Genomic DNA, 11,022 nt, shown 5'->3' on the forward strand with positions numbered 1-11,022 from the left:
GAGGCGCCGGTCCCATCTCATCAACCTGCACAGACACCGCGTGAAACAGCAACCGCTAGGCGGTTAATGTGTATTTTCTCTGTGGACACATATATATATCCTGAGAGAGGTAAAAGCTAATCGCGAGAGACAGCAGATTAACGACGAAGATGGCTCGTGAATCCCAACGGATGGACGGTCTGTTAGAAATGGGTGTACCTCTGAACGTAACTCAAACAAACGGGCGACTACTTTTCCTCTCTGACAACCGCCGTACTTCTGTTTGAAGAAGAAGAAGAAGTCAGACACGGACACTACTCATCATCATTACCCCCCTCAGCCCCGCCCCCTCCTCGCCAAACAAGCACGCGACACCATTGGAACCTCATTTGCCAGTAAAAAATATGATCATTGTTTTTTTGCCCTTCTATCTGGCAACAAAACTGATACCTTTTTTACAAACATGACTCCTTGTAAAAAAGGTGTCAGTTATGTTGCCAGATAGAAATGTAAAAAAACAATTATTAGATTTTTTTACTGGCAAATGAGGTTCCAAAGGTGTAAATTCTTACCCCGAGCTCTCATACTCTGATGGTGCATTGTCTTTAAGTTGTGCGCCTTTTGGCGTCATCTGGTCCAACACCATGTGAGACTAGGCTCTAAGGAAAGCTGTCTCGGGTTTGGACCAATCAACTTAAAGGACAGTGCATACATTACCAGAGTTGTGTGTTTTGTTTGCATTATGACTGCAGGTATTGTGGTCTATGCAAACATGACTCCTTGTAAAAAAAGGTGTCAGTTTTGTTGCCAGATAGAAGGGTAAAAAAAAAACAATTATCAAGCACGCGACAATTCATAGCGGGCGAGCTTTTCCCAAAATGATCAGGCGGCCACGGCAGACTCCGAAGCGGAGTGTCGTGTTCGGTGCCACGGCGTCGATCTCGACACGGAGCGCCCCGCGGTGGACAGAGAGGGCCGGTGATAGCCCCTGAGGAGCTCCATCTCCGTGAGGGCTCCAGGCTGGGCAAGTGCTCCAGTCTCGGCGATGTCCACGGGCCGCAGATCGGGAACCGCTGCACGAGGGAAAATTCCTTCGATTATATTATTGTATAATTTATCTTATATATACAGAATTGCTTTTGGGGGGGGGGGGCGTGCGGGAGGGAGCTGGGGCAGTACTGGGGTTAGCGCAAAACGCGAGAAGCCATGCAGTGTGAGTTCTACACCTGGTCACGGCTGACATCATATCTGAAAAAACGAAACTAGTAAACAATCTTTTTTTATTTCACAAAGTAAAGTCCACTGACCATCGTACCTCTTTTTAAATCCTTTATATTAAGTTTGCTTGCTTGCTTAGGACCATGCAAATTTTTCGGTCATTTTTTAACCCACTTCCCGTGATCCAATCGAGCTGACATTTTCCACACAGACTCGTTGTGCGTGACAATGCATTTTCGTGAAAAAAAAATTCCAAAATTTTACATTGTTTAGGAAATTTGTTTTTAATATTTAATTACCAATTGTTTACGGGTTAATTTTTTCAGAAGTGACCTTGCTTTCCCAAATAATAGCTCAACGCAGCGGCTCTTTGGTTTGCCCACTGCTCCCCCCACCCCTCCTTTCGCGGGCAGTCGTTAAAAAATATATAAATATATATGAAACTTTACCATCAAAAGTAATTTAACGTAAGGATTAGATACGGCAGGGAATGGGTTCACTGTGGAATGTCTTGGTGACCACAAAATGTACAACAGTCACAAACTGGATTGTTAAAGATGAACTGGGGGCGGGGGGGTAACACCTGAGCACGGCTGCTTGCGTTGTGGCCGAAACGTCGTGATAATTATTTTATTATATTTTATTTTTATAATTTTATTACTTCCCTTCTACGTGACTTTACCGAAAGAACCAAGAAGATGAATCCCTGCAGTCACGAAAGCTTTAAATCGAAATTTAAATAGACGCCGTTTATTCCATCACCTGCTTGTGTTGATTAAAGTCAGAATGTGTTGTTGTTGTTGTTGTCATCTGCTGTGTACCTGCATTGTTTGTGTAAACGTGACTCAGCGTGTGATGCGGTTCTCCAACTATTTTGGTCAAAGACAAAAACTAACAGAGAATGTCTCTGCTTCCTCTTCTTCAGTGTGCTGATCTAAAAGGTGCATTGAAAAATGTTGATTCTCCGACTGATGCTCCTACTATTGTGGAGCGACTCATGCAGCCAGCTATGGCTGCAGAGTTTGGTAGTACATGTTGTTTTCGTCGTTTATTGTGAAAATTCGGTCACAGTCCCTATGACCTGCACTGTTTCATTGCTTTTATGGCTTTATTTTGGTGATTTTCGATACGTTTTTTGGTTTGGCCATGTTTGTTTGTTGTAGTACAGAGTTAGACTGATGGCCTTAATCTAAGTTGTTGTTTGACTTGCATCCCACTGGGATTTTTGCACATTTTTGTGGACGGTGCTTTTTCTGCAATATTGTACTGTCTTTTCTTGGATTTTCTGTTTGCACTCAGTCACATATTCACTTTAAGATGTTTTTTGTTCATGTTTTTTATTGTTTGTTTGTTGCGGTTGCACCCGATTCAAGAGCCGAATGGCTCACAGGGCTACACCTAATACATGAACTTGAACTTGAACTTCTGCTTCCACTTTTTAATCTCCTTCTTGCTGGAAAGGTTGGCGATCCGTGCTCTCCGTCGAGGATGGCTATTCGTTTATTTAATGTTTACCCAGGAGAGACGCGCCGAGTTGTAGGAATCTTACTGGTAGGCAACTCCTGGTTACACCAGCCCACAGGGGATTATTGTGTCCGTCCGTCGTGCATCCAAAAATGGGAGGGGTGGAGCTGGGTGGAGAGGGGATGGTGGGGAGGGGCTGGTCACCCCGTGGTGCCCTTATAAAACTCAACGTTTAACCTACTCACGCCGGCTTGTGCCCGCCCTCACAGTCGGGCATATTTGCGGAATACACCACGCCGCCGTTGACCCTGGCCATTGACCGATCAACCCAACGTTCCTACCAGCTCCCTCCGCAGGAATGTGTTTTGTTTCAGGAGGGCCCTGCATTGGGTTTTAAGTTTAACCCATTCCCCCGTCCGAGACGTCTGCAAGTTGCAGGGTGGGTGGGTGTCCCCTGGGTGGGTGTCACCTTCACCGCTGAATCTCGGAACGTGCAGGTGGCTCGGCATCAATTTTATTTCAAGAGATGTGGCCGCCCTTGTTTTTGAAGACATTGTACTCACCGCGGCGAACTGTAGCGACACGACCGCCACACTCTATGATAGCTGGGGCCAAACTGAGCCACCACACGCCCTCCCGCGTGGCCTTCTACTTCCGATTCACGTAACGTCCGTTGGAAAATAATTGTGAGTAAAACTGATGACGTATGTCATCAGAATGGGAAAGAGTTCAGATACTTTGAGCCAATCAACGCGGAGGAGGGAGGGACGGAGGGAATGAGGGCGGAAGGGGGTTGCACGCCTTGCACGATGGGGGCAACGTTGCTCTATCCCCCGTACAGATGGAAACAGCCGACGATTAGTCCGCTTGCTGTACCGCCTTCTCCTGGCGAGCCAGGGTACGGGCACGTCAACGCCTACGGAAAGGGAGATTCACAACCATCTGCGTGGTGATCTACCAATCATCGCTGCCCCCCGGCTTCCAACTCTAGCCACGGTGATCAAGCCCTCTCGCAAAGAGGTGGAGGCGTTACCCACACTCTACCCCACCACGCGTGTCACACTCTCTCTCTCTCCCATACTTAATTTGGAGCTTTCGTGACTGCAGGAATTACTCTTTGGTTCTTTCGGTAAAGTCACGTATAAAGAGAAAATAATAAATTAGCATTCTCAGGAAGAACGTAATCAACCAGGTAGGGTGTTGACTGTTATGTTATCCGACTCTCTGTTGTATTACATTACATTTCTAAGTATACTAGATTTGTGTTTCTCTCTCTCTCCGATCGACCGCGGCGCACACGTTTGGCATCGCCCATTGGCGGGACCGACATCCTGTCTCCCTATCTTCAAACAACAGCCACGGAAGCTCCAAATCAAGTTTAAATAACAGCCGGTTACATAATCACGTCTGGAGTCACGCCCGCCCAGCCGCCAGAGCTCATCACCGCCCCCTCCGTCTGCAGAGACAAAATACGAGGCATCATCTCAATACGATTCTAGACATGCGTTATCTGCTTTAATATTTTATTTTTACTTTTAATTTACTCGCGATAGAAATCCCCCCCCCCCCACACACACACCTCCCCACTCCCCACCAATCTTAAAAACACAACGTGATGCGATTTGTCTTGGATACCAGAGAGATGTGTCGAGAGAGAGAGAGAGCTGTTGAATGCTTCACAGGCTATCTTGCGCGGCTTGGCCACGGATCTGGTAACAGCTGAAGAGGATTTCTCTGCGCGCGCGGTCTCAGACTCTCTTCTGTGCTCATGTTTATTCGAACCACGCACGCGCCTACAAAGACAACGATCCCCCGTGTGGCCTCAACAGACTGTTGGGGCAAGTGCCGTTAGCAAGCAGCACCTATAAGGGCCGGCACGGCACACGAGGGGTGGGTGGCCAGCACCACGGCCGGAACGCCTTTGTCTCTCCGGTACTCATTTGAGGTCTACGTCGACCTAGGGGAGACCCAGGACCGGTTGAGAAAATCGTCACCGATGTTGGCCGTGAGCGGGGGAGTCAAACTCGGGTGGCCAGGCTTCGTAACCGTTGCACCACCGCTCCCCATACATGCACCTGCTCGCGCGCGCACGCCAAAGGGTGGATTTGGCAACTGGATTTGCAACAATTTGTTGGGGGAGAAATCGCATTTCCAGCCGAAGAAAACCGCTGAGTGATACGCTTCTGAGTTGAGCACGGCGGTGGCGTGAGCCGGCACGTGCCGGGGGCTGCACCTTCAACTTCGTTCCTGACACTTTCACTGTCGCTTGTGAAAAGCGGCGAATTGCAGCAAGAAGCAGCAGCAGCAGCAGCCGCAGCGAGGCACACAGAGCCAAGAGTGGCCCATTGCAGAGAAACTACAGTATGGCACAGAATTCCAGACGAAGGTTCATTCTTGAGAGGCATGATTCTCCGTTCAGCCCTATCAACCTTTGTGCAACTCCTCTATGAATGCAGGTGTGGGTATTCCCAACTCCACTAAAATGCCAGCCGACTATTAGCATTGGCCGTAACCCTGACCCTAACAAGTAGCCCAGCGAGCCAACCAGCTACGAGCATGATCCCTAACCAAATTAACTCCTATCCCTAACCGATGAATAAGAATATTTATACTGGAGAAATCCGATGAGCTATGAAGCTCTTTAACACAGATGTCCAGTAGGGGCACGGGGTAAGAATGGCCCAACAACAAACGATATGAAAACACAATAGGAGCGCAGAGTATCGGAAAGGTAATAAAAAAAAGTCACTTACAAAAATATACAAATACAACTACATTATTGTTTACTTGCCTGGTGAACCCCACTGCGGTATGAACGTATTTTTCAGAAGCGACCTGGCCACCAATGATAGCTCAACAATGTGCCTTCTTATCACGCGGACATTAATAGCAGCAAAAAATACTCACAATAATCTCAATGTGTGTCTCTTAACGTGGAGGGGAAACCCGGAGAACCTGGAGAAAAAAAAACATACACAAACTCCAAATACACATCCATAGTTTTTTGGGGATTATATATATATATGTGTCGTTAAACCCACCACCACCCGACACACCCAATTGGTATAGGGTTTGTCACATAAACAAAACGTGACAATTCGTTACTGGTACAGCACACCGGTGGGTTGGCGAGTAAACCCACAACATTTACAATTCCAGTACGACGTTTCGCCAGTAATTACAACCAGCATCATCAGTGCTGATGTTTACACACCACAATAAGCTCCTCGGTCAAGGCTGAGTTGACCTAGGGAAGGCCAAGGACCGGCGACGAGGCAATATCGTCTCCGGGCGTTCAGAGCACGGTGTGCTAATCACTGCGCCACCACTCGTAGACACGTGACCGTTCACACACACGTTTACACATTGACAATTTCACTTCTTACGTGTATTCCTGTAACGCAAGTGATAAGCGTCACGCTTTCGCACACCTATGTGTAATTTACTTCATTGCTTCATTGCAAAGCATACGACGACTCTATTCAATCTCTGGGGAAAATGTACAAACGATATCACATCATTCTTTCGCACAATTTAAAGATAAATAAATATGCATTTGCATCGTTTGATATGTATTGCACTCTATGCCAGTCAATTTGAATCTGTGAAGGGAACAAATTGGATGCTTGAAATGCGTCAGGCAGATGCTGCTACTCAGCGGTGATTCCCAGACAGCGCGGCTCATACGACCCGAACGCCTGCTGCATATGTGCAGTTTGCGAATCTCTCTCCGCGTTGCGGCGTGGATTTTTCTCCGGGTCCTCCGGTTCTTTCCCTCCACGTTTAAAATGAGCATCACGCGTTCAGAGTATTTGCCTGGTGCTGATGAGCCGCTTCGATGAGCGATCATTTGCGATACGCCAGCTCGCTTCTGAAAGAGAGTTACATAGCTCAGTGGGGCCTTACACGGTAACGTAAAACATTGTTGAGTTTAGGATCAAACGCCCCAGATCACTCCTGCAAATGAGACTCATCCCGGGATATTGAGATCTTAACGGGGTTACAAACACACGCGCGCGCACGTGCCCACTGTCGCGCCTGCAGAGACAGCAAAATGCTGATGCATAGCTCGTCTCGGCTGTGCTGGACAGCACAACTGATGGAGCTCTCGGGTACGTGGAACGAAACGTCGGACATCGTGCCCCAACAGCACGGATGACCGGAGTTCGCGTGATCGTTTGTGCTCCTTAACGAGATCAGCAAGGCATCGTGGTTCATTTATGGCAAGCCGTTAATAGGCTACGCTCGCGATCTCACTATCATCTTGAGCACAATTTCATAATTGCTGTGAAGCACCTTGGAATAAGTCGCGATATGAATCAATATTTAAACAACAACAACCGCCATTCGCCACTAAGTGGCGGTGACGTCACCACGACGCTTGTGCCAGGCCATGTGCACCTTGAGGCCACGTGAAGTGTCGAACGCCCGCTGGCAGGAGGTCACGGGGCAGACCCAGCAGGTGCCACGGGTCGACTGACCGAGATGACTGGCTGATGCACCACCTGTGCCCCCTACTGTGCCAACTTGCTGTGCTTTAGCCACCCGGCGCTCCGCTCGTTGTTGTTATATATTTAAAGCACACACACGCACACGCATTCGAAGAAAAGCAGCAATCGGCTCGCACACTAAAGCGAGTAACTCTGGCAGGTGATGCACGCCAACAAACGCCGAGCCCGTTAGCCCGCACGTGCGCACGGCGGGGGTTGTGTTGCCGGAGCACTTTGCAGAAGCAGGGCGACAATCGCCTCGAGTTGCTGACCGACACCCGCGTGGCAGCGACTATTGGAATGACCTCTGACCCGCGTCGCTGTCAGATCCTCCGCTTGAGAACCAGGGGAGGTAGTGGTGGGGGGGGATCGGTTGGTGGGGCAGTTTGGGGGTGCAGTCTTGACTCGAGAGGTTTGATATTCTTAGGATTCTTCGGTAAAGTCACGTAGGTAAAACATTTTAATTAAAATTAATGAAAGTAAAATGAAAAATAAAATAAAAATCACGACGTTTCGGAGGCAACACAAGCTTCCATCTTCAGGTGGAACCGTCACAGCACGATTGCTGTATCAAGTAAAGATAAATTTCAAGAAAACAGTCCTTGTATATATACTGGTTGAGGGTGGGAGGAGCCAAGGCAGGCCCCTGGATATTTTTATTTTACTTTTATTAATTTTTTTACCTACGTGACTTTACCGAAAAAACCTAAGAATACGAATCATTGCAGTCACGAAAGCTTCCAATCTAGAATCGAGAAGTTTGGTTTCGCGCGAGCTGCGTGGTGTGACTCTGCGTGCGTAGTGGGGAAAAATTACGCACGTGGGAAGCCAATAGCGTGTGAAATGGCTTCTGTCTCCCGCAGCAACGAATAAAAGAAGATTACGCCGATGTTTCATTACACGAATGTATCATCGTGAGTATTTACCTAGCAGGGGGGGCGGGGGGGTGGAAGGGCACCACTTTTGAGCAGCGGTCGTTACGTAACAAAAATAAACCTGGGGTCGAAAAGTCATTGGTGGGGGGGGGGGGCCGAACAAACAGCGCCGTTCTCAACCACGCCGGTAATTTTCACCGAGCTTGTCCAAATTGCAGAGGGATGAAGCTGCGTGCGGCGTGGTGGTGGGGAGGGGGGGTTGCCGAGTCGTTTTGTCGTTACGCGACGCGAAATGAAGCGATGGATGACGCGTTCGCGTTCCTCCGTGCAGGGGCGGGGAGGGGGTTGGCAGGTGGCGGGGGGGGGAGGCCTTGACCTCCGTCCGCGAGGGTGAAACGACGATCATCTCGATGGCCATAATACTCGGGCTCGCGCGGTCACAAAAAAACATCACAAAAGCGCCGGCAAGCCGGGCTGAGCACGAGAGCAGCAGCGGTGGTGGCGGTACGGGTTGGTGAACGCGCCGCCGGCTACGAAAACGGCGACCCCGCTCTCGAGAAACCATTCACAGCTGGTTCACATCTTCTTGGTTCTTTCGGTAAAGTCACGTAGAAGGGAAGTAATAAAATAATAAAATAATAAAACACAATAAAATAATTCTCACGATGTTTCGGCTACAACGCAAGCAGCCGTCTTCAGGTGAAGAATGAGACACTGCCAAGCTAGGAGCTTATATATAAGCTGGGTTGGAGGTGGAAGAAGAGCGCCTTAACAAAAGAATGTGCATATCAAGAGGAATTTAGCTTATTCATGGGAAATGCGTAGGAGGTGGGCGGGGGGGTTTCAAAGTCATATAATGCCCATGCATTATGTAGGATTAGCAGCACCGAAGGGAGAGGGCCAGGGGGTAGCATTGACAAAAGGAGGGAATGTTAATAGTATGTAGAAGCTGGTTCACAATCAGCGGTGGGTGATATCAGAACTGGTCCAACTCTCTATCTCTCTCTATCTATCTCTCTCTGCCCCCATCCCCCTCGCCCCCCCCCGCCCCCACTTCACCTACTAGCTCTCCGACTGGTATGGTGAACATTTACACTGTGAGACCTCCTTTACCAGTGGCAAAATATAGTGATAGGTTTTTATCCTTTCAACTGGTACAAAAACTGACACCTTTATACAAGGCATCATGTTTGCAATAACCACAACACAAGCAGTCAAAATGCAAACAAAAATAAACAACTCTGATCATGATAGTGATATGCACTCTCCTTGAAGTTGATTGGTCCACATGATTGGGTGTGGACCAATCAACGTCAATGACAGTGCATATCATTATCAGAGTTGTTTATTTTTGTTTGCATTTTGACTGCTTGTGTTGTGGTTATTGCAAACATGATGCCTTGTATAAAGGTGTCAGTTTTTGTACCAGTTGAGAGGGTAAAAACCTATCACTATATGGTGTGGCGAAGTTCACGATGAAGAAAATGAACGTATTTGCTAGCCTGCTGGCTGGAGGGAGCAACGGACGGATGATCACGTCCCAACAACATACAGAGTGCGAGTATATACAAGGTGCTTAAAACACGTTTTAACACTTATATTCGACTATCATTTTTAATGGAATCAGAACGGATAGTACACTGGGACATGATAACCAATGTGATGTCAGTAGCTACAAAAAGTCAAAGAGTCTCCACTTAAATTTAGATTTAAAGCTTTCGTGACTGCAGGGATTCATCTTCTTGGTTTTTTCGGTAAAGTCACGTAGAATGGAAATAATAAAATAATAATTGTATAAAACATAATAAAATAGTTCTCACGACGTTTCGGCCACAACGCAAGCAGCCGTCCTCAGGTGAAGAACAGGTCTGTCAGAAAGACACGTAGAAGGGAAATAAGACACTGTCTTTCTGACAGACCTGTTCTTCACCTGAGGACGGCTGCTTGCGTTGTGGCCGAAACGTCGTGAGAACTATTTTATTATGTTTTATTTGTATTATTTTATTATTTCCATTCTACGTGACTTTACCGAAAGAACCAAGAAGAAGAGAGCCAGGCTCGTTTAACGAATCCTGATGGATCACCCGCGATGTCCTTGGCAAGAGCACTCCGTGCAAACTACGGGGACCCCATCCTATGGTAAAAAAACATAACCAATATAATCAATACCGTAGACAAGCAAGCATATCCCCGTTAATTTTCGATTTAAAGCTTTCGTGACTGCAGGGATTCATCTTCTTGGTTCTTTCGGTAAAGTCACGTCGAAGGGAGGTAATAAAATAATAAAAATAAAACATAATAAAATAATTCTCACGACGTTAAAACTTAAACAAAAATAATTCTCACGACGTTTCGGCCACAACGCATTGTGGCCGAAACGTCGTGAGAATTATTTTATTAAGTTTTATTTTTATTATTGTATTACTTCCCTTCTACGTGATTTTACCGAAAGAACCAAGAAGACACATCCCCGTTCTATACTCTTTTGATATTTCGGTAAAGTCACGTAGGTAGAAATTGTATTTTATTTATACCTACTTGACTTACCGAAAAATCCCAAGAATATGGATTCCTGCAGTCGCGAAAGCTTCAAATCAAGATTATATCCACGTTCTGTTTCTCCAAATAGGCACGCGTTAGAAAACAAAGAATTTCCAACATTTTTAAAGAACTTGCCAGTTGCCTAGTGGGGGTAAAGTAAGGTTGCAACATCACTCCCATGCCGTCCGATTCTACTCGTCAAGCTTGGCAATTGATGTGTTTATGCAATTTTTTACGGATATGCTTTGTGCATTTATATATTTCTCACCGTACGTAGCCAACCGGGCTAATCGAAGATGCGGGGGTAAGGACTACAAACAAAACACAAAAAGCAGTTTTAATGAAATTAGTTTTCAACCTCGAGATGATTTACAAGGACGAAACTCCCAGTTGCTTCACGAACTGGACGTGGGGCCAGGGCTCATTTGTGGGGAAGGAGGGGAGGGGCAAAACGG

At 47.0% G+C, this 11,022-nt stretch overlaps 1 long non-coding RNA gene across 1 annotated transcript; it reads right to left on the minus strand.

Annotated features, from left to right (window-relative positions):
• Window positions 1–796: 796 nt before the first annotated feature.
• Window positions 797–5,595, minus strand: LOC144946289 (uncharacterized). Its single transcript, XR_013639798.1, has 3 exons — window positions 5,569–5,595; window positions 4,059–4,117; window positions 797–1,052 (listed from the first exon to the last, which is right to left on the minus strand). It is a non-coding gene; the product is annotated as an uncharacterized LOC144946289 (long non-coding RNA).
• Between the last annotated feature and the right edge of the window lie 5,427 nt (window positions 5,596–11,022).

This window comes from Lampetra fluviatilis, chromosome 40 (genome assembly GCF_964198595.1).
Source record: "Lampetra fluviatilis chromosome 40, kcLamFluv1.1, whole genome shotgun sequence".
Taxonomy (NCBI): domain Eukaryota; kingdom Metazoa; phylum Chordata; class Hyperoartia; order Petromyzontiformes; family Petromyzontidae; genus Lampetra; species Lampetra fluviatilis.